The sequence below is a fragment of the Ambystoma mexicanum genome, chromosome 2q (genome assembly GCF_040938575.1).
Source record: "Ambystoma mexicanum isolate Mex_15411 chromosome 2q, UKY_AmexF1_1, whole genome shotgun sequence".
NCBI lineage: Eukaryota > Metazoa > Chordata > Amphibia > Caudata > Ambystomatidae > Ambystoma > Ambystoma mexicanum.
Window position 1 is genome coordinate 126,365,947 of NC_090924.1, and position 21,573 is coordinate 126,387,519.

Genomic DNA, 21,573 nt, shown 5'->3' on the forward strand with positions numbered 1-21,573 from the left:
GGAAGGAACAGTGTATCGCAAGCACCTTCCACCCTGATGTCAATGGGCCACCAACCTTCGGGATGAGGAGGAGACCTGTGAAGACAGTCAGAGCGTGCCGACTGGGGCATTCATTTGGCTCATACACCGACAAGGCTTTCAGCGGCAGGAACAAACTTCAGGAATAGGCATTCTTGGCCTCGAATCCTAAGGGGGGTGCAAACGCTGAGGACAATTCCGTCAAATGCTCAAAGGACCGTGGCTCGTTGGTCTAGGGGTATGATTCTCGCTTTGGGTGCGAGAGGTCCCGGGTTCAAATCCCGGACGAGCCCAATCAAGGTGGTTAACTTGAGCTCCTTTTTTTTGTTTTTTCAATGTTATTTTCATTGGACAGACTCTCTGGTTTTCTCGGTAAGCAGTAGTCGATGAACAATTCACTTCCTGAACCTCTTTGCGTGCCATGTCCTTGCGACAAGCACTTTGTGTTCTCTGTTAGCTCTCAGTAACATTCCTTGATTTGCTTGTGAGTTTTGGCCGTCCGATCTCAAAGTGGAAATATGTCCTTCCCTCTGTACGCTGCATAGGCCCTCAGCTGGCATACTTGTATATGTGCGCATGCTTGATAGGACGTATGTTTTAGGCTGGATTGTGTGAGCTTCAGGCGCAAGGCATTTGATTAGTCTTTAAGCAGGTCCACTTGCACTGCCCTTTGCACCTGTTCTCCCAGTCCCTACAAAGGTGAGCAAGCAGCTGTTTCTGTAGTGTAGTGGTTATCACGTTCGCCTCACACGCGAAAGGTCCCCGGTTCGAGACCGGGCAGAAACACTCTCTGCTGGCATTTTACACAAAATAGTTTTTTTCCCCTTTTGTCACACACAAATGTAAAGTATGAACTTATTTGCGTTCCCATGGAAATAGCATATGCTCTCAAGAGCTTGAGAAATACACTGGGAAGGCAAGCATCCTCACATGTATTCTGTATATGGGGCCAATAAAAAAATGCACGCGCTTGCATTTTGTGTATGTAATGTTGCAGAGCACAGAGAGGATTTATTTTCCCTACTGCTGGGTATTTGGGTCTCTGGGATCACAGTTGGGTCCGCTCCGTCCTCTGAAATGGTCCATATTAGTTACATAGGTTAGTGTACCAAAGAAATAATACATTTTCATATACAGCTTCTTCATTTCTGTGTTCTGAGGGATTACCAGTTGTAAGAAATGCACTTGCCGGTACAGTGATTCCCTGGCTTTCTCTGGCCCGAGAAAGCTTTTCCTCTGAAGTGGGAACAGAAGTTGGACTGCTTCTGCTGAACTTCCTGAAAGCAGAGCTGGCGGGAGGAGGGACTTTTTGAGTGCTGGGAAAATTTGAGCTGGAAATTTGCATCGGCTGGACAGAGATTGCTTGGAGCAGCCAAAATATAATAACGGCCATGGCGCTCAAGTAAAGCAGAAAGCTTTTAGTATACACCTTTTGCACTCTTGTCAACGAAGCTGGGCTCTGTGAATGCTCACCCTACGCAAGAAAAGAGAACAGACTTTGCTGGTGACCTAAATATATCTCGCCTGATCGAGCACGATCGAGCTCTGAGTGAGCAGCTGTGCAATGGTCATCTTTACCAAAGGGGAGATGCTGCTTTTTCCAGTGTCACGCCCATGCTCTCAGGGCTGGAGGGAGGAGGGCTGCTTTTTGTTTTTACAGGCAAAAGGAAAGGCCCAGCCCTCAGAGCTTCTGCCAATGCAGATCCCAGCAGGTGCAAAATAAAGGCTCTCCCCCACCTTGCCAGCTGCAGATTGATCAGAAGACTGCTAGTCTAGTGTGTTGGGCCACTTTCTCTCTTCTGTGTATCGTCCCCTCTTATTACATAAACAGCATAAGAGGAATAAAGGAAGGAAGGAAGGAAGGAAGGAAGGAAGGAACAGTGTATCGCAAGCACCTTCCACCCTGATGTCAATGGGCCACCAACCTTCGGGATGAGGAGGAGACCTGTGAAGACAGTCAGAGCGTGCCGACTGGGGCATTCATTTGGCTCATACACCGACAAGGCTTTCAGCGGCAGGAACAAACTTCAGGAATAGGCATTCTTGGCCTCGAATCCTAAGGGGGGTGCAAACGCTGAGGACAATTCCGTCAAATGCTCAAAGGACCGTGGCTCGTTGGTCTAGGGGTATGATTCTCGCTTTGGGTGCGAGAGGTCCCGGGTTCAAATCCCGGACGAGCCCAATCAAGGTGGTTAACTTGAGCTCCTTTTTTTTGTTTTTTCAATGTTATTTTCATTGGACAGACTCTCTGGTTTTCTCGGTAAGCAGTAGTCGATGAACAATTCACTTCCTGAACCTCTTTGCGTGCCAAGTCCTTGCGACAAGCACTTTGTGTTCTCTGTTAGCTCTCAGTAACATTCCTTGATTTGCTTGTGAGTTTTGGCCGTCCGATCTCAAAGTGGAAATATGTCCTTCCCTCTGTACGCTGCATAGGCCCTCAGCTGGCATACTTGTATATGTGCGCATGCTTGATAGGACGTATGTTTTAGGCTGGATTGTGTGAGCTTCAGGCGCAAGGCATTTGATTAGTCTTTAAGCAGGTCCACTTGCACTGCCCTTTGCACCTGTTCTCCCAGTCCCTACAAAGGTGAGCAAGCAGCTGTTTCTGTAGTGTAGTGGTTATCACGTTCGCCTCACACGCGAAAGGTCCCCGGTTCGAGACCGGGCAGAAACACTCTCTGCTGGCATTTTACACAAAATAGTTTTTTTCCCCTTTTGTCACACACAAATGTAAAGTATGAACTTATTTGCGTTCCCATGGAAATAGCATATGCTCTCAAGAGCTTGAGAAATACACTGGGAAGGCAAGCATCCTCACATGTATTATGTATCTGTATATGGGGCCAATAAAAAAATGCACGCGCTTGCATTTTGTGTATGTAATGTTGCAGAGCACAGAGAGGATTTATTTTCCCTACTGCTGGGTATTTGGGTCTCTGGGATCACAGTTGGGTCCGCTCCGTCCTCTGAAATGGTCCATATTAGTTACATAGGTTAGTGTACCAAAGAAATAATACATTTTCATATACAGCTTCTTCATTTCTGTGTTCTGAGGGATTACCAGTTGTAAGAAATGCACTTGCCGGTACAGTGATTCCCTGGCTTTCTCTGGCCCGAGAAAGCTTTTCCTCTGAAGTGGGAACAGAAGTTGGACTGCTTCTGCTGAACTTCCTGAAAGCAGAGCTGGCGGGAGGAGGGACTTTTTGAGTGCTGGGAAAATTTGAGCTGGAAATTTGCATCGGCTGGACAGAGATTGCTTGGAGCAGCCAAAATATAATAACGGCCATGGCGCTCAAGTAAAGCAGAAAGCTTTTAGTATACACCTTTTGCACTCTTGTCAACGAAGCTGGGCTCTGTGAATGCTCACCCTACGCAAGAAAAGAGAACAGACTTTGCTGGTGACCTAAATATATCTCGCCTGATCGAGCACGATCGAGCTCTGAGTGAGCAGCTGTGCAATGGTCATCTTTACCAAAGGGGAGATGCTGCTTTTTCCAGTGTCACGCCCATGCTCTCAGGGCTGGAGGGAGGAGGGCTGCTTTTTGTTTTTACAGGCAAAAGGAAAGGCCCAGCCCTCAGAGCTTCTGCCAATGCAGATCCCAGCAGGTGCAAAATAAAGGCTCTCCCCCACCTTGCCAGCTGCAGATTGATCAGAAGACTGCTAGTCTAGTGTGTTGGGCCACTTTCTCTCTTCTGTGTATCGTCCCCTCTTATTACATAAACAGCATAAGAGGAATAAAGGAAGGAAGGAAGGAAGGAAGGAACAGTGTATCGCAAGCACCTTCCACCCTGATGTCAATGGGCCACCAACCTTCGGGATGAGGAGGAGACCTGTGAAGACAGTCAGAGCGTGCCGACTGGGGCATTCATTTGGCTCATACACCGACAAGGCTTTCAGCGGCAGGAACAAACTTTAGGAATAGGCATTCTTGGCCTCGAATCCTAAGGGGGGTGCAAACGCTGAGGACAATTCCGTCAAATGCTCAAAGGACCGTGGCTCGTTGGTCTAGGGGTATGATTCTCGCTTTGGGTGCAAGAGGTCCCGGGTTCAAATCCCGGACGAGCCCAATCAAGGTGGTTAACTTGAGCTCCTTTTTTTTGTTTTTTCAATGTTATTTTCATTGGACAGACTCTCTGGTTTTCTCGGTAAGCAGTAGTCGATGAACAATTCACTTCCTGAACCTCTTTGCGTGCCATGTCCTTGCGACAAGCACTTTGTGTTCTCTGTTAGCTCTCAGTAACATTCCTTGATTTGCTTGTGAGTTTTGGCCGTCCGATCTCAAAGTGGAAATATGTCCTTCCCTCTGTACGCTGCATAGGCCCTCAGCTGGCATACTTGTATATGTGCGCATGCTTGATAGGACGTATGTTTTAGGCTGGATTGTGTGAGCTTCAGGCGCAAGGCATTTGATTAGTCTTTAAGCAGGTCCACTTGCACTGCCCTTTGCACCTGTTCTCCCAGTCCCTACAAAGGTGAGCAAGCAGCTGTTTCTGTAGTGTAGTGGTTATCACGTTCCCCTCACACGCGAAAGGTCCCCGGTTCGAGACCGGGCAGAAACACTCTCTGCTGGCATTTTACACAAAATAGTTTTTTTCCCCTTTTGTCACACACAAATGTAAAGTATGAACTTATTTGCGTTCCCATGGAAATAGCATATGCTCTCAAGAGCTTGAGAAATACACTGGGAAGGCAAGCATCCTCACATGTATTCTGTATATGGGGCCAATAAAAAAATGCACGCGCTTGCATTTTGTGTATGTAATGTTGCAGAGCACAGAGAGGATTTATTTTCCCTACTGCTGGGTATTTGGGTCTCTGGGATCACAGTTGGGTCCGCTCCGTCCTCTGAAATGGTCCATATTAGTTACATAGGTTAGTGTACCAAAGAAATAATACATTTTCATATACAGCTTCTTCATTTCTGTGTTCTGAGGGATTACCAGTTGTAAGAAATGCACTTGCCGGTACAGTGATTCCCTGGCTTTCTCTGGCCCGAGAAAGCTTTTCCTCTGAAGTGGGAACAGAAGTTGGACTGCTTCTGCTGAACTTCCTGAAAGCAGAGCTGGCGGGAGGACGGACTTTTTGAGTGCTGGGAAAATTTGAGCTGGAAATTTGCATCGGCTGGACAGAGATTGCTTGGAGCAGCCAAAATATAATAACGGCCATGGCGCTCAAGTAAAGCAGAAAGCTTTTAGTATACACCTTTTGCACTCTTGTCAACGAAGCTGGGCTCTGTGAATGCTCACCCTACGCAAGAAAAGAGAACAGACTTTGCTGGTGACCTAAATATATCTCGCCTGATCGAGCACGATCGAGCTCTGAGTGAGCAGCTGTGCAATGGTCATCTTTACCAAAGGGGAGATGCTGCTTTTTCCAGTGTCACGCCCATGCTCTCAGGGCTGGAGGGAGGAGGGCTGCTTTTTGTTTTTACAGGCAAAAGGAAAGGCCCAGCCCTCAGAGCTTCTGCCAATGCAGATCCCAGCAGGTGCAAAATAAAGGCTCTCCCCCACCTTGCCAGCTGCAGATTGATCAGAAGACTGCTAGTCTAGTGTGTTGGGCCACTTTCTCTCTTCTGTGTATCGTCCCCTCTTATTACATAAACAGCATAAGAGGAATAAAGGAAGGAAGGAAGGAAGGAAGGAACAGTGTATCGCAAGCACCTTCCACCCTGATGTCAATGGGCCACCAACCTTCGGGATGAGGAGGAGACCTGTGAAGACAGTCAGAGCGTGCCGACTGGGGCATTCATTTGGCTCATACACCGACAAGGCTTTCAGCGGCAGGAACAAACTTCAGGAATAGGCATTCTTGGCCTCGAATCCTAAGGGGGGTGCAAACGCTGAGGACAATTCCGTCAAATGCTCAAAGGACCGTGGCTCGTTGGTCTAGGGGTATGATTCTCGCTTTGGGTGCGAGAGGTCCCGGGTTCAAATCCCGGAAGAGCCCAATCAAGGTGGTTAACTTGAGCTCCTTTTTTTTGTTTTTTCAATGTTATTTTCATTGGACAGACTCTCTGGTTTTCTCGGTAAGCAGTAGTCGATGAACAATTCACTTCCTGAACCTCTTTGCGTGCCATGTCCTTGCGACAAGCACTTTGTGTTCTCTGTTAGCTCTCAGTAACATTCCTTGATTTGCTTGTGAGTTTTGGCCGTCCGATCTCAAAGTGGAAATATGTCCTTCCCTCTGTACGCTGCATAGGCCCTCAGCTGGCATACTTGTATATGTGCGCATGCTTGATAGGACGTATGTTTTAGGCTGGATTGTGTGAGCTTCAGGCGCAAGGCATTTGATTAGTCTTTAAGCAGGTCCACTTGCACTGCCCTTTGCACCTGTTCTCCCAGTCCCTACAAAGGTGAGCAAGCAGCTGTTTCTGTAGTGTAGTGGTTATCACGTTCGCCTCACACGCGAAAGGTCCCCGGTTCGAGACCGGGCAGAAACACTCTCTGCTGGCATTTTACACAAAATAGTTTTTTTCCCCTTTTGTCACACACAAATGTAAAGTATGAACTTATTTGCGTTCCCATGGAAATAGCATATGCTCTCAAGAGCTTGAGAAATACACTGGGAAGGCAAGCATCCTCACATGTATTCTGTATATGGGGCCAATAAAAAAATGCACGCGCTTGCATTTTGTGTATGTAATGTTGCAGAGCACAGAGAGGATTTATTTTCCCTACTGCTGGGTATTTGGGTCTCTGGGATCACAGTTGGGTCCGCTCCGTCCTCTGAAATGGTCCATATTAGTTACATAGGTTAGTGTACCAAAGAAATAATACATTTTCATATACAGCTTCTTCATTTCTGTGTTCTGAGGGATTACCAGTTGTAAGAAATGCACTTGCCGGTACAGTGATTCCCTGGCTTTCTCTGGCCCGAGAAAGCTTTTCCTCTGAAGTGGGAACAGAAGTTGGACTGCTTCTGCTGAACTTCCTGAAAGCAGAGCTGGCGGGAGGAGGGACTTTTTGAGTGCTGGGAAAATTTGAGCTGGAAATTTGCATCGGCTGGACAGAGATTGCTTGGAGCAGCCAAAATATAATAACGGCCATGGCGCTCAAGTAAAGCAGAAAGCTTTTAGTATACACCTTTTGCACTCTTGTCAACGAAGCTGGGCTCTGTGAATGCTCACCCTACGCAAGAAAAGAGAACAGACTTTGCTGGTGACCTAAATATATCTCGCCTGATCGAGCACGATCGAGCTCTGAGTGAGCAGCTGTGCAATGGTCATCTTTACCAAAGGGGAGATGCTGCTTTTTCCAGTGTCACGCCCATGCTCTCAGGGCTGGAGGGAGGAGGGCTGCTTTTTGTTTTTACAGGCAAAAGGAAAGGCCCAGCCCTCAGAGCTTCTGCCAATGCAGATCCCAGCAGGTGCAAAATAAAGGCTCTCCCCCACCTTGCCAGCTGCAGATTGATCAGAAGACTGCTAGTCTAGTGTGTTGGGCCACTTTCTCTCTTCTGTGTATCGTCCCCTCTTATTACATAAACAGCATAAGAGGAATAAAGGAAGGAAGGAAGGAAGGAAGGAACAGTGTATCGCAAGCACCTTCCACCCTGATGTCAATGGGCCACCAACCTTCGGGATGAGGAGGAGACCTGTGAAGACAGTCAGAGCGTGCCGACTGGGGCATTCATTTGGCTCATACACCGACAAGGCTTTCAGCGGCAGGAACAAACTTCAGGAATAGGCATTCTTGGCCTCGAATCCTAAGGGGGGTGCAAACGCTGAGGACAATTCCGTCAAATGCTCAAAGGACCGTGGCTCGTTGGTCTAGGGGTATGATTCTCGCTTTGGGTGCGAGAGGTCCCGGGTTCAAATCCCGGACGAGCCCAATCAAGGTGGTTAACTTGAGCTCCTTTTTTTTGTTTTTTCAATGTTATTTTCATTGGACAGACTCTCTGGTTTTCTCGGTAAGCAGTAGTCGATGAACAATTCACTTCCTGAACCTCTTTGCGTGCCATGTCCTTGCGACAAGCACTTTGTGTTCTCTGTTAGCTCTCAGTAACATTCCTTGATTTGCTTGTGAGTTTTGGCCGTCCGATCTCAAAGTGGAAATATGTCCTTCCCTCTGTACGCTGCATAGGCCCTCAGCTGGCATACTTGTATATGTGCGCATGCTTGATAGGACGTATGTTTTAGGCTGGATTGTGTGAGCTTCAGGCGCAAGGCATTTGATTAGTCTTTAAGCAGGTCCACTTGCACTGCCCTTTGCACCTGTTCTCCCAGTCCCTACAAAGGTGAGCAAGCAGCTGTTTCTGTAGTGTAGTGGTTATCACGTTCGCCTCACACGCGAAAGGTCCCCGGTTCGAGACCGGGCAGAAACACTCTCTGCTGGCATTTTACACAAAATAGTTTTTTTCCCCTTTTGTCACACACAAATGTAAAGTATGAACTTATTTGCGTTCCCATGGAAATAGCATATGCTCTCAAGAGCTTGAGAAATACACTGGGAAGGCAAGCATCCTCACATGTATTCTGTATATGGGGCCAATAAAAAAATGCACGCGCTTGCATTTTGTGTATGTAATGTTGCAGAGCACAGAGAGGATTTATTTTCCCTACTGCTGGGTATTTGGGTCTCTGGGATCACAGTTGGGTCCGCTCCGTCCTCTGAAATGGTCCATATTAGTTACATAGGTTAGTGTACCAAAGAAATAATACATTTTCATATACAGCTTCTTCATTTCTGTGTTCTGAGGGATTACCAGTTGTAAGAAATGCACTTGCCGGTACAGTGATTCCCTGGCTTTCTCTGGCCCGAGAAAGCTTTTCCTCTGAAGTGGGAACAGAAGTTGGACTGCTTCTGCTGAACTTCCTGAAAGCAGAGCTGGCGGGAGGAGGGACTTTTTGAGTGCTGGGAAAATTTGAGCTGGAAATTTGCATCGGCTGGACAGAGATTGCTTGGAGCAGCCAAAATATAATAACGGCCATGGCGCTCAAGTAAAGCAGAAAGCTTTTAGTATACACCTTTTGCACTCTTGTCAACGAAGCTGGGCTCTGTGAATGCTCACCCTACGCAAGAAAAGAGAACAGACTTTGCTGGTGACCTAAATATATCTCGCCTGATCGAGCACGATCGAGCTCTGAGTGAGCAGCTGTGCAATGGTCATCTTTACCAAAGGGGAGATGCTGCTTTTTCCAGTGTCACGCCCATGCTCTCAGGGCTGGAGGGAGGAGGGCTGCTTTTTGTTTTTACAGGCAAAAGGAAAGGCCCAGCCCTCAGAGCTTCTGCCAATGCAGATCCCAGCAGGTGCAAAATAAAGGCTCTCCCCCACCTTGCCAGCTGCAGATTGATCAGAAGACTGCTAGTCTAGTGTGTTGGGCCACTTTCTCTCTTCTGTGTATCGTCCCCTCTTATTACATAAACAGCATAAGAGGAATAAAGGAAGGAAGGAAGGAAGGAAGGAACAGTGTATCGCAAGCACCTTCCACCCTGATGTCAATGGGCCACCAACCTTCGGGATGAGGAGGAGACCTGTGAAGACAGTCAGAGCGTGCCGACTGGGGCATTCATTTGGCTCATACACCGACAAGGCTTTCAGCGGCAGGAACAAACTTCAGGAATAGGCATTCTTGGCCTCGAATCCTAAGGGGGGTGCAAACACTGAGGACAATTCCGTCAAATGCTCAAAGGACCGTGGCTCGTTGGTCTAGGGGTTGGGTGCGAGAGGTCCCGGGTTCAAATCCCGGACGAGCCCAATCAAGGTGGTTAACTTGAGCTCCTTTTTTTTGTTTTTTCAATGTTATTTTCATTGGACAGACTCTCTGGTTTTCTCGGTAAGCAGTAGTCGATGAACAATTCACTTCCTGAACCTCTTTGCGTGCCATGTCCTTGCGACAAGCACTTTGTGTTCTCTGTTAGCTCTCAGTAACATTCCTTGATTTGCTTGTGAGTTTTGGCCGTCCGATCTCAAAGTGGAAATATGTCCTTCCCTCTGTACGCTGCATAGGCCCTCAGCTGGCATACTTGTATATGTGCGCATGCTTGATAGGACGTATGTTTTAGGCTGGATTGTGTGAGCTTCAGGCGCAAGGCATTTGATTAGTCTTTAAGCAGGTCCACTTGCACTGCCCTTTGCACCTGTTCTCCCAGTCCCTACAAAGGTGAGCAAGCAGCTGTTTCTGTAGTGTAGTGGTTATCACGTTCGCCTCACACGCGAAAGGTCCCCGGTTCGAGACCGGGCAGAAACACTCTCTGCTGGCATTTTACACAAAATAGTTTTTTTCCCCTTTTGTCACACACAAATGTAAAGTATGAACTTATTTGCGTTCCCATGGAAATAGCATATGCTCTCAAGAGCTTGAGAAATACACTGGGAAGGCAAGCATCCTCACATGTATTCTGTATATGGGGCCAATAAAAAAATGCACGCGCTTGCATTTTGTGTATGTAATGTTGCAGAGCACAGAGAGGATTTATTTTCCCTACTGCTGGGTATTTGGGTCTCTGGGATCACAGTTGGGTCCGCTCCGTCCTCTGAAATGGTCCATATTAGTTACATAGGTTAGTGTACCAAAGAAATAATACATTTTCATATACAGCTTCTTCATTTCTGTGTTCTGAGGGATTACCAGTTGTAAGAAATGCACTTGCCGGTACAGTGATTCCCTGGCTTTCTCTGGCCCGAGAAAGCTTTTCCTCTGAAGTGGGAACAGAAGTTGGACTGCTTCTGCTGAACTTCCTGAAAGCAGAGCTGGCGGGAGGAGGGACTTTTTGAGTGCTGGGAAAATTTGAGCTGGAAATTTGCATCGGCTGGACAGAGATTGCTTGGAGCAGCCAAAATATAATAACGGCCATGGCGCTCAAGTAAAGCAGAAAGCTTTTAGTATACACCTTTTGCACTCTTGTCAACGAAGCTGGGCTCTGTGAATGCTCACCCTACGCAAGAAAAGAGAACAGACTTTGCTGGTGACCTAAATATATCTCGCCTGATCGAGCACGATCGAGCTCTGAGTGAGCAGCTGTGCAATGGTCATCTTTACCAAAGGGGAGATGCTGCTTTTTCCAGTGTCACGCCCATGCTCTCAGGGCTGGAGGGAGGAGGGCTGCTTTTTGTTTTTACAGGCAAAAGGAAAGGCCCAGCCCTCAGAGCTTCTGCCAATGCAGATCCCAGCAGGTGCAAAATAAAGGCTCTCCCCCACCTTGCCAGCTGCAGATTGATCAGAAGACTGCTAGTCTAGTGTGTTGGGCCACTTTCTCTCTTCTGTGTATCGTCCCCTCTTATTACATAAACAGCATAAGAGGAATAAAGGAAGGAAGGAAGGAAGGAAGGAAGGAAGGAACAGTGTATCGCAAGCACCTTCCACCCTGATGTCAATGGGCCACCAACCTTCGGGATGAGGAGGAGACCTGTGAAGACAGTCAGAGCGTGCCGACTGGGGCATTCATTTGGCTCATACACCGACAAGGCTTTCAGCGGCAGGAACAAACTTCAGGAATAGGCATTCTTGGCCTCGAATCCTAAGGGGGGTGCAAACGCTGAGGACAATTCCGTCAAATGCTCAAAGGACCGTGGCTCGTTGGTCTAGGGGTATGAGAGGTCCCGGGTTCAAATCCCGGACGAGCCCAATCAAGGTGGTTAACTTGAGCTCCTTTTTTTTGTTTTTTCAATGTTATTTTCATTGGACAGACTCTCTGGTTTTCTCGGTAAGCAGTAGTCGATGAACAATTCACTTCCTGAACCTCTTTGCGTGCCATGTCCTTGCGACAAGCACTTTGTGTTCTCTGTTAGCTCTCAGTAACATTCCTTGATTTGCTTGTGAGTTTTGGCCGTCCGATCTCAAAGTGGAAATATGTCCTTCCCTCTGTACGCTGCATAGGCCCTCAGCTGGCATACTTGTATATGTGCGCATGCTTGATAGGACGTATGTTTTAGGCTGGATTGTGTGAGCTTCAGGCGCAAGGCATTTGATTAGTCTTTAAGCAGGTCCACTTGCACTGCCCTTTGCACCTGTTCTCCCAGTCCCTACAAAGGTGAGCAAGCAGCTGTTTCTGTAGTGTAGTGGTTATCACGTTCGCCTCACACGCGAAAGGTCCCCGGTTCGAGACCGGGCAGAAACACTCTCTGCTGGCATTTTACAAAAAATAGTTTTTTTCCCCTTTTGTCACACACAAATGTAAAGTATGAACTTATTTGCGTTCCCATGGAAATAGCATATGCTCTCAAGAGCTTGAGAAATACACTGGGAAGGCAAGCATCCTCACATGTATTCTGTATATGGGGCCAATAAAAAAATGCACGCGCTTGCATTTTGTGTATGTAATGTTGCAGAGCACAGAGAGGATTTATTTTCCCTACTGCTGGGTATTTGGGTCTCTGGGATCACAGTTGGGTCCGCTCCGTCCTCTGAAATGGTCCATATTAGTTACATAGGTTAGTGTACCAAAGAAATAATACATTTTCATATACAGCTTCTTCATTTCTGTGTTCTGAGGGATTACCAGTTGTAAGAAATGCACTTGCCGGTACAGTGATTCCCTGGCTTTCTCTGGCCCGAGAAAGCTTTTCCTCTGAAGTGGGAACAGAAGTTGGACTGCTTCTGCTGAACTTCCTGAAAGCAGAGCTGGCGGGAGGAGGGACTTTTTGAGTGCTGGGAAAATTTGAGCTGGAAATTTGCATCGGCTGGACAGAGATTGCTTGGAGCAGCCAAAATATAATAACGGCCATGGCGCTCAAGTAAAGCAGAAAGCTTTTAGTATACACCTTTTGCACTCTTGTCAACGAAGCTGGGCTCTGTGAATGCTCACCCTACGCAAGAAAAGAGAACAGACTTTGCTGGTGACCTAAATATATCTCGCCTGATCGAGCACGATCGAGCTCTGAGTGAGCAGCTGTGCAATGGTCATCTTTACCAAAGGGGAGATGCTGCTTTTTCCAGTGTCACGCCCATGCTCTCAGGGCTGGAGGGAGGAGGGCTGCTTTTTGTTTTTACAGGCAAAAGGAAAGGCCCAGCCCTCAGAGCTTCTGCCAATGCAGATCCCAGCAGGTGCAAAATAAAGGCTCTCCCCCACCTTGCCAGCTGCAGATTGATCAGAAGACTGCTAGTCTAGTGTGTTGGGCCACTTTCTCTCTTCTGTGTATCGTCCCCTCTTATTACATAAACAGCATAAGAGGAATAAAGGAAGGAAGGAAGGAAGGAAGGAAGGAAGGAACAGTGTATCGCAAGCACCTTCCACCCTGATGTCAATGGGCCACCAACCTTCGGGATGAGGAGGAGACCTGTGAAGACAGTCAGAGCGTGCCGACTGGGGCATTCATTTGGCTCATACACCGACAAGGCTTTCAGCGGCAGGAACAAACTTCAGGAATAGGCATTCTTGGCCTCGAATCCTAAGGGGGGTGCAAACGCTGAGGACAATTCCGTCAAATGCTCAAAGGACCGTGGCTCGTTGGTCTAGGGGTATGAGAGGTCCCGGGTTCAAATCCCGGACGAGCCCAATCAAGGTGGTTAACTTGAGCTCCTTTTTTTTGTTTTTTCAATGTTATTTTCATTGGACAGACTCTCTGGTTTTCTCGGTAAGCAGTAGTCGATGAACAATTCACTTCCTGAACCTCTTTGCGTGCCATGTCCTTGCGACAAGCACTTTGTGTTCTCTGTTAGCTCTCAGTAACATTCCTTGATTTGCTTGTGAGTTTTGGCCGTCCGATCTCAAAGTGGAAATATGTCCTTCCCTCTGTACGCTGCATAGGCCCTCAGCTGGCATACTTGTATATGTGCACATGCTTGATAGGACGTATGTTTTAGGCTGGATTGTGTGAGCTTCAGGCGCAAGGCATTTGATTAGTCTTTAAGCAGGTCCACTTGCACTGCCCTTTGCACCTGTTCTCCCAGTCCCTACAAAGGTGAGCAAGCAGCTGTTTCTGTAGTGTAGTGGTTATCACGTTTGCCTCACACGCGAAAGGTCCCCGGTTCGAGACCGGGCAGAAACACTCTCTGCTGGCATTTTACACAAAATAGTTTTTTTCCCCTTTTGTCACACACAAATGTAAAGTATGAACTTATTTGCGTTCCCATGGAAATAGCATATGCTCTCAAGAGCTTGAGAAATACACTGGGAAGGCAAGCATCCTCACATGTATTCTGTATATGGGGCCAATAAAAAAATGCACGCGCTTGCATTTTGTGTATGTAATGTTGCAGAGCACAGAGAGGATTTATTTTCCCTACTGCTGGGTATTTGGGTCTCTGGGATCACAGTTGGGTCCGCTCCGTCCTCTGAAATGGTCCATATTAGTTACATAGGTTAGTGTACCAAAGAAATAATACATTTTCATATACAGCTTCTTCATTTCTGTGTTCTGAGGGATTACCAGTTGTAAGAAATGCACTTGCCGGTACAGTGATTCCCTGGCTTTCTCTGGCCCGAGAAAGCTTTTCCTCTGAAGTGGGAACAGAAGTTGGACTGCTTCTGCTGAACTTCCTGAAAGCAGAGCTGGCGGGAGGAGGGACTTTTTGAGTGCTGGGAAAATTTGAGCTGGAAATTTGCATCGGCTGGACAGAGATTGCTTGGAGCAGCCAAAATATAATAACGGCCATGGCGCTCAAGTAAAGCAGAAAGCTTTTAGTATACACCTTTTGCACTCTTGTCAACGAAGCTGGGCTCTGTGAATGCTCACCCTACGCAAGAAAAGAGAACAGACTTTGCTGGTGACCTAAATATATCTCGCCTGATCGAGCCTGATCGAGCACGATCGAGCTCTGAGTGAGCAGCTGTGCAATGGTCATCTTTACCAAAGGGGAGATGCTGCTTTTTCCAGTGTCACGCCCATGCTCTCAGGGCTGGAGGGAGGAGGGCTGCTTTTTGTTTTTACAGGCAAAAGGAAAGGCCCAGCCCTCAGAGCTTCTGCCAATGCAGATCCCAGCAGGTGCAAAATAAAGGCTCTCCCCCACCTTGCCAGCTGCAGATTGATCAGAAGACTGCTAGTCTAGTGTGTTGGGCCACTTTCTCTCTTCTGTGTATCGTCCCCTCTTATTACATAAACAGCATAAGAGGAATAAAGGAAGGAAGGAAGGAAGGAAGGAACAGTGTATCGCAAGCACCTTCCACCCTGATGTCAATGGGCCACCAACCTTCGGGATGAGGAGGAGACCTGTGAAGACAGTCAGAGCGTGCCGACTGGGGCATTCATTTGGCTCATACACCGACAAGGCTTTCAGCGGCAGGAACAAACTTCAGGAATAGGCATTCTTGGCCTCGAATCCTAAGGGGGGTGCAAACGCTGAGGACAATTCCGTCAAATGCTCAAAGGACCGTGGCTCGTTGGTCTAGGGGTATGATTCTCGCTTTGGGTGCGAGAGGTCCCGGGTTCAAATCCCGGACGAGCCCAATCAAGGTGGTTAACTTGAGCTCCTTTTTTTTGTTTTTTCAATGTTATTTTCATTGGACAGACTCTCTGGTTTTCTCGGTAAGCAGTAGTCGATGAACAATTCACTTCCTGAACCTCTTTGCGTGCCATGTCCTTGCGACAAGCACTTTGTGTTCTCTGTTAGCTCTCAGTAACATTCCTTGATTTGCTTGTGAGTTTTGGCCGTCCGATCTCAAAGTGGAAATATGTCCTTCCCTCTGTACGCTGCATAGGCCCTCAGCTGGCATACTTGTATATGTGCGCATGCTTGATAGGACGTATGTTTTAGGCTGGATTGTGTGAGCTTCAGGCGCAAGGCATTTGATTAGTCTTTAAGCAGGTCCACTTGCACTGCCCTTTGCACCTGTTCTCCCAGTCCCTACAAAGGTGAGCAAGCAGCTGTTTCTGTAGTGTAGTGGTTATCACGTTCGCCTCACACGCGAAAGGTCCCCGGTTCGAGACCGGGCAGAAACACTCTCTGCTGGCATTTTACACAAAATAGTTTTTTTCCCCTTTTGTCACACACAAATGTAAAGTATGAACTTATTTGCGTTCCCATGGAAATAGCATATGCTCTCAAGAGCTTGAGAAATACACTGGGAAGGCAAGCATCCTCACATGTATTCTGTATATGGGGCCAATAAAAAAATGCACGCGCTTGCATTTTGTGTATGTAATGTTGCAGAGCACAGAGAGGATTTATTTTCCCTACTGCTGGGTATTTGGGTCTCTGGGATCACAGTTGGGTCCGCTCCGTCCTCTGAAATGGTCCATATTAGTTACATAGGTTAGTGTACCAAAGAAATAATACATTTTCATATACAGCTTCTTCATTTCTGTGTTCTGAGGGATTACCAGTTGTAAGAAATGCACTTGCCGGTACAGTGATTCCCTGGCTTTCTCTGGCCCGAGAAAGCTTTTCCTCTGAAGTGGGAACAGAAGTTGGACTGCTTCTGCTGAACTTCCTGAAAGCAGAGCTGGCGGGAGGAGGGACTTTTTGAGTGCTGGGAAAATTTGAGCTGGAAATTTGCATCGGCTGGACAGAGATTGCTTGGAGCAGCCAAAATATAATAACGGCCATGGCGCTCAAGTAAAGCAGAAAGCTTTTAGTATACACCTTTTGCACTCTTGTCAACGAAGCTGGGCTCTGTGAATGCTCACCCTACGCAAGAAAAGAGAACAGACTTTGCTGGTGACCTAAATATATCTCGCCTGATCGAGCACGATCGAGCTCTGAGTGAGCAGCTGTGCAATGGTCATCTTTACCAAAGGGGAGATGCTGCTTTTTCCAGTGTCACGCCCATGCTCTCAGGGCTGGAGGGAGGAGGGCTGCTTTTTGTTTTTACAGGCAAAAGGAAAGGCCCAGCCCTCAGAGCTTCTGCCAATGCAGATCCCAGCAGGTGCAAAATAAAGGCTCTCCCCCACCTTGCTAGCTGCAGATTGATCAGAAGACTGCTAGTCTAGTGTGTTGGGCCACTTTCTCTCTTCTGTGTATCGTCCCCTCTTATTACATAAACAGCATAAGAGGAATAAAGGAAGGAAGGAAGGAAGGAAGGAAGGAACAGTGTATCGCAAGCACCTTCCACCCTGATGTCAATGGGCCACCAACCTTCGGGATGAGGAGGAGACCTGTGAAGACAGTCAGAGCGTGCCGACTGGGGCATTCATTTGGCTCATACACCGACAAGGCTTTCAGCGGCAGGAACAAACTTCAGGAATAGGCATTCTTGGCCTCGAATCCTAAGGGGGGTGCAAACGCTGAGGACAATTCCGTCAAATGCTCAAAGGACCGTGGCTCGTTGGTCTAGGGGTATGATTCTCGCTTTGGGTGCAAGAGGTCCCGGGTTCAAATCCCGGACGAGCCCAATCAAGGTGGTTAACTTGAGCTCCTTTTTTTTGTTTTTTCAATGTTATTTTCATTGGACAGACTCTCTGGTTTTCTCGGTAAGCAGTAGTCGATGAACAATTCACTTCCTGAACCTCTTTGCGTGCCATGTCCTTGCGACAAGCACTTTGTGTTCTCTGTTAGCTCTCAGTAACATTCCTTGATTTGCTTGTGAGTTTTGGCCGTCCGATCTCAAAGTGGAAATATGTCCTTCCCTCTGTACGCTGCATAGGCCCTCAGCTGGCATACTTGTATATGTGCGCATGCTTGATAGGACGTATGTTTTAGGCTGGATTGTGTGAGCTTCAGGCGCAAGGCATTTGATTAGTCTTTAAGCAGGTCCACTTGCACTGCCCTTTGCACCTGTTCTCCCAGTCCCTACAAAGGTGAGCAAGCAGCTGTTTCTGTAGTGTAGTGGCTATCATGTTCGCCTCACACGCGAAAGGTCCCCGGTTCGAGACCGGGCAGAAACACTCTCTGCTGGCATTTTACACAAAATAGTTTTTTCCCCCTTTTGTCACACACAAATGTAAAGTATGAACTTATTTGCGTTCCCATGGAAATAGCATATGCTCTCAAGAGCTTGAGAAATACACTGGGAAGGCAAGCATCCTCACATGTATTCTGTATATGGGGCCAATAAAAAAATGCACGCGCTTGCATTTTGTGTATGTAATGTTGCAGAGCACAGAGAGGATTTATTTTCCCTACTGCTGGGTATTTGGGTCTCTGGGATCACAGTTGGGTCCGCTCCGTCCTCTGAAATGGTCCATATTAGTTACATAGGTTAGTGTACCAAAGAAATAATACATTTTCATATACAGCTTCTTCATTTCTGTGTTCTGAGGGATTACCAGTTGTAAGAAATGCACTTGCCGGTACAGTGATTCCCTGGCTTTCTCTGGCCCGAGAAAGCTTTTCCTCTGAAGTGGGAACAGAAGTTGGACTGCTTCTGCTGAACTTCCTGAAAGCAGAGCTGGCGGGAGGAGGGACTTTTTGAGTGCTGGGAAAATTTGAGCTGGAAATTTGCATCGGCTGGACAGAGATTGCTTGGAGCAGCCAAAATATAATAACGGCCATGGCGCTCAAGTAAAGCAGAAAGCTTTTAGTATACACCTTTTGCACTCTTGTCAACGAAGCTGGGCTCTGTGAATGCTCACCCTACGCAAGAAAAGAGAACAGACTTTGCTGGTGACCTAAATATATCTCGCCTGATCGAGCACGATCGAGCTCTGAGTGAGCAGCTGTGCAATGGTCATCTTTACCAAAGGGGAGATGCTGCTTTTTCCAGTGTCACGCCCATGCTCTCAGGGCTGGAGGGAGGAGGGCTGCTTTTTGTTTTTACAGGCAAAAGGAAAGGCCCAGCCCTCAGAGCTTCTGCCAATGCAGATCCCAGCAGGTGCAAAATAAAGGCTCTCCCCCACCTTGCCAGCTGCAGATTGATCAGAAGACTGCTAGTCTAGTGTGTTGGGCCACTTTCTCTCTTCTGTGTATCGTCCCCTCTTATTACATAAACAGCATAAGAGGAATAAAGGAAGGAAGGAAGGAAGGAAGGAAGGAACAGTGTATCGCAAGCACCTTCCACCCTGATGTCAATGGGCCACCAACCTTCGGGATGAGGAGGAGACCTGTGAAGACAGTCAGAGCGTGCCGACTGGGGCATTCATTTGGCTCATACACCGACAAGGCTTCCAGCGGCAGGAACAAACTTCAGGAATAGGCATTCTTGGCCTCGAATCCTAAGGGGGGTGCAAACGCTGAGGACAATTCCGTCAAATGCTCAAAGGACCGTGGCTCGTTGGTCTAGGGGTATGATTCTCGCTTTGGGTGCGAGAGGTCCCGGGATTTAGAGCCCAATCAAGGTGGTTAACTTGAGCTCCTTTTTTTTGTTTTTTCAATGTTATTTTCATTGGACAGACTCTCTGGTTTTCTCGGTAAGCAGTAGTCGATGAACAATTCACTTCCTGAACCTCTTTGCGTGCCATGTCCTTGCGACAAGCACTTTGTGTTCTCTGTTAGCTCTCAGTAACATTCCTTGATTTGCTTGTGAGTTTTGGCCGTCCGATCTCAAAGTGGAAATATGTCCTTCCCTCTGTACGCTGCATAGGCCCTCAGCTGGCATACTTGTATATGTGCGCATGCTTGATAGGACGTATGTTTTAGGCTGGATTGTGTGAGCTTCAGGCGCAAGGCATTTGATTAGTCTTTAAGCAGGTCCACTTGCACTGCCCTTTGCACCTGTTCTCCCAGTCCCTACAAAGGTGAGCAAGCAGCTGTTTCTGTAGTGTAGTGGTTATCACGTTCGCCTCACACGCGAAGGTCCCCGGTTCGAGACCGGGCAGAAACACTCTCTGCTGGCATTTTACACAAAATAGTTTTTTTCCCCTTTTGTCACACACAAATGTAAAGTATGAACTTATTTGCGTTCCCATGGAAATAGCATATGCTCTCAAGAGCTTGAGAAATACACTGGGAAGGCAAGCATCCTCACATGTATTCTGTATATGGGGCCAATAAAAAAATGCACGCGCTTGCATTTTGTGTATGTAATGTTGCAGAGCACAGAGAGGATTTATTTTCCCTACTGCTGGGTATTTGGGTCTCTGGGATCACAGTTGGGTCCGCTCCGTCCTCTGAAATGGTCCATATTAGTTACATAGGTTAGTGTACCAAAGAAATAATACATTTTCATATACAGCTTCTTCATTTCTGTGTTCTGAGGGATTACCAGTTGTAAGAAATGCACTTGCCGGTACAGTGATTCCCTGGCTTTCTCTGGCCCGAGAAAGCTTTTCCTCTGAAGTGGGAACAGAAGTTGGACTGCTTCTGCTGAACTTCCTGAAAGCAGAGCTGGCGGGAGGAGGGACTTTTTGAGTGCTGGGAAAATTTGAGCTGGAAATTTGCATCGGCTGGACAGAGATTGCTTGGAGCAGCCAAAATATAATAACGGCCATGGCGCTCAAGTAAAGCAGAAAGCTTTTAGTATACACCTTTTGCACTCTTGTCAACGAAGCTGGGCTCTGTGAATGCTCACCCTACGCAAGAAAAGAGAACAGACTTTGCTGGTGACCTAAATATATCTCGCCTGATCGAGCACGATCGAGCTCTGAGTGAGCAGCTGTGCAATGGTCATCTTTACCAAAGGGGAGATGCTGCTTTTTCCAGTGTCACGCCCATGCTCTCAGGGCTGGAGGGAGGAGGGCTGCTTTTTGTTTTTACAGGCAAAAGGAAAGGCCCAGCCCTCAGAGCTTCTGCCAATGCAGATCCCAGCAGGTGCAAAATAAAGGCTCTCCCCCACCTTGCCAGCTGCAGATTGATCAGAAGACTGCTAGTCTAGTGTGTTGGGCCACTTTCTCTCTTCTGTGTATCGTCCCCTCTTATTACATAAACAGCATAAGAGGAATAAAGGAAGGAAGGAAGGAAGGAAGGAACAGTGTATCGCAAGCACCTTCCACCCTGATGTCAATGGGCCACCAACCTTCGGGATGAGGAGGAGACCTGTGAAGACAGTCAGAGCGTGCCGACTGGGGCATTCATTTGGCTCATACACCGACAAGGCTTTCAGCGGCAGGAACAAACTTCAGGAATAGGCATTCTTGGCCTCGAATCCTAAGGGGGGTGCAAACGCTGAGGACAATTCCGTCAAATGCTCAAAGGACCGTGGCTCGTTGGTCTAGGGGTATGATTCTCGCTTTGGGTGCGAGAGGTCCCGGGTTCAAATCCCGGACGAGCCCAATCAAGGTGGTTAACTTGAGCTCCTTTTTTTTGTTTTTTCAATGTTATTTTCATTGGACAGACTCTCTGGTTTTCTCGGTAAGCAGTAGTCGATGAACAATTCACTTCCTGAACCTCTTTGCGTGCCATGTCCTTGCGACAAGCACTTTGTGTTCTCTGTTAGCTCTCAGTAACATTCCTTGATTTGCTTGTGAGTTTTGGCCGTCCGATCTCAAAGTGGAAATATGTCCTTCCCTCTGTACGCTGCATAGGCCCTCAGCTGGCATACTTGTATATGTGCGCATGCTTGATAGGACGTATGTTTTAGGCTGGATTGTGTGAGCTTCAGGCGCAAGGCATTTGATTAGTCTTTAAGCAGGTCCACTTGCACTGCCCTTTGCACCTGTTCTCCCAGTCCCTACAAAGGTGAGCAAGCAGCTGTTTCTGTAGTGTAGTGGTTATCACGTTCGCCTCACACGCGAAAGGTCCCCGGTTCGAGACCGGGCAGAAACACTCTCTGCTGGCATTTTACACAAAATAGTTTTTTTCCCCTTTTGTCACACACAAATGTAAAGTATGAACTTATTTGCGTTCCCATGGAAATAGCATATGC

The 21,573-nt window shown here is 47.5% G+C and overlaps 18 non-coding genes across 18 annotated transcripts; all 18 read left to right on the forward strand.

The window, feature by feature from the left end:
• Positions 1 to 239: 239 nt before the first annotated feature.
• Positions 240 to 311, forward strand: TRNAP-UGG (transfer RNA proline (anticodon UGG)). Its single transcript has one exon. It is a non-coding gene; the product is annotated as a tRNA-Pro (tRNA).
• Positions 312 to 731: 420 nt separating this feature from the next.
• Positions 732 to 804, forward strand: TRNAV-CAC (transfer RNA valine (anticodon CAC)). Its single transcript has one exon. It is a non-coding gene; the product is annotated as a tRNA-Val (tRNA).
• A 1,323-nt stretch (positions 805 to 2,127) lies between these two features.
• Positions 2,128 to 2,199, forward strand: TRNAP-UGG (transfer RNA proline (anticodon UGG)). The gene has a single exon. It is a non-coding gene; the product is annotated as a tRNA-Pro (tRNA).
• A 420-nt stretch (positions 2,200 to 2,619) lies between these two features.
• On the forward strand, positions 2,620 to 2,692 carry TRNAV-CAC (transfer RNA valine (anticodon CAC)). Its single transcript has one exon. It is a non-coding gene; the product is annotated as a tRNA-Val (tRNA).
• A 1,321-nt stretch (positions 2,693 to 4,013) lies between these two features.
• On the forward strand, positions 4,014 to 4,085 carry TRNAP-UGG (transfer RNA proline (anticodon UGG)). The gene has a single exon. It is a non-coding gene; the product is annotated as a tRNA-Pro (tRNA).
• Positions 4,086 to 6,385: 2,300 nt separating this feature from the next.
• TRNAV-CAC (transfer RNA valine (anticodon CAC)) lies at positions 6,386 to 6,458 on the forward strand. Its single transcript has one exon. It is a non-coding gene; the product is annotated as a tRNA-Val (tRNA).
• A 1,315-nt stretch (positions 6,459 to 7,773) lies between these two features.
• Positions 7,774 to 7,845, forward strand: TRNAP-UGG (transfer RNA proline (anticodon UGG)). The gene has a single exon. It is a non-coding gene; the product is annotated as a tRNA-Pro (tRNA).
• Positions 7,846 to 8,265: 420 nt separating this feature from the next.
• TRNAV-CAC (transfer RNA valine (anticodon CAC)) lies at positions 8,266 to 8,338 on the forward strand. The gene has a single exon. It is a non-coding gene; the product is annotated as a tRNA-Val (tRNA).
• Positions 8,339 to 10,132: 1,794 nt separating this feature from the next.
• On the forward strand, positions 10,133 to 10,205 carry TRNAV-CAC (transfer RNA valine (anticodon CAC)). Its single transcript has one exon. It is a non-coding gene; the product is annotated as a tRNA-Val (tRNA).
• Positions 10,206 to 12,002: 1,797 nt separating this feature from the next.
• Positions 12,003 to 12,075, forward strand: TRNAV-CAC (transfer RNA valine (anticodon CAC)). The gene has a single exon. It is a non-coding gene; the product is annotated as a tRNA-Val (tRNA).
• A 1,797-nt stretch (positions 12,076 to 13,872) lies between these two features.
• On the forward strand, positions 13,873 to 13,945 carry TRNAV-CAC (transfer RNA valine (anticodon CAC)). Its single transcript has one exon. It is a non-coding gene; the product is annotated as a tRNA-Val (tRNA).
• Positions 13,946 to 15,270: 1,325 nt separating this feature from the next.
• TRNAP-UGG (transfer RNA proline (anticodon UGG)) lies at positions 15,271 to 15,342 on the forward strand. Its single transcript has one exon. It is a non-coding gene; the product is annotated as a tRNA-Pro (tRNA).
• Positions 15,343 to 15,762: 420 nt separating this feature from the next.
• Positions 15,763 to 15,835, forward strand: TRNAV-CAC (transfer RNA valine (anticodon CAC)). Its single transcript has one exon. It is a non-coding gene; the product is annotated as a tRNA-Val (tRNA).
• Positions 15,836 to 17,154: 1,319 nt separating this feature from the next.
• On the forward strand, positions 17,155 to 17,226 carry TRNAP-UGG (transfer RNA proline (anticodon UGG)). The gene has a single exon. It is a non-coding gene; the product is annotated as a tRNA-Pro (tRNA).
• Positions 17,227 to 17,646: 420 nt separating this feature from the next.
• On the forward strand, positions 17,647 to 17,719 carry TRNAV-CAC (transfer RNA valine (anticodon CAC)). Its single transcript has one exon. It is a non-coding gene; the product is annotated as a tRNA-Val (tRNA).
• Positions 17,720 to 19,521: 1,802 nt separating this feature from the next.
• TRNAV-CAC (transfer RNA valine (anticodon CAC)) lies at positions 19,522 to 19,593 on the forward strand. The gene has a single exon. It is a non-coding gene; the product is annotated as a tRNA-Val (tRNA).
• A 1,315-nt stretch (positions 19,594 to 20,908) lies between these two features.
• TRNAP-UGG (transfer RNA proline (anticodon UGG)) lies at positions 20,909 to 20,980 on the forward strand. The gene has a single exon. It is a non-coding gene; the product is annotated as a tRNA-Pro (tRNA).
• A 420-nt stretch (positions 20,981 to 21,400) lies between these two features.
• On the forward strand, positions 21,401 to 21,473 carry TRNAV-CAC (transfer RNA valine (anticodon CAC)). Its single transcript has one exon. It is a non-coding gene; the product is annotated as a tRNA-Val (tRNA).
• Positions 21,474 to 21,573: the final 100 nt, after the last annotated feature.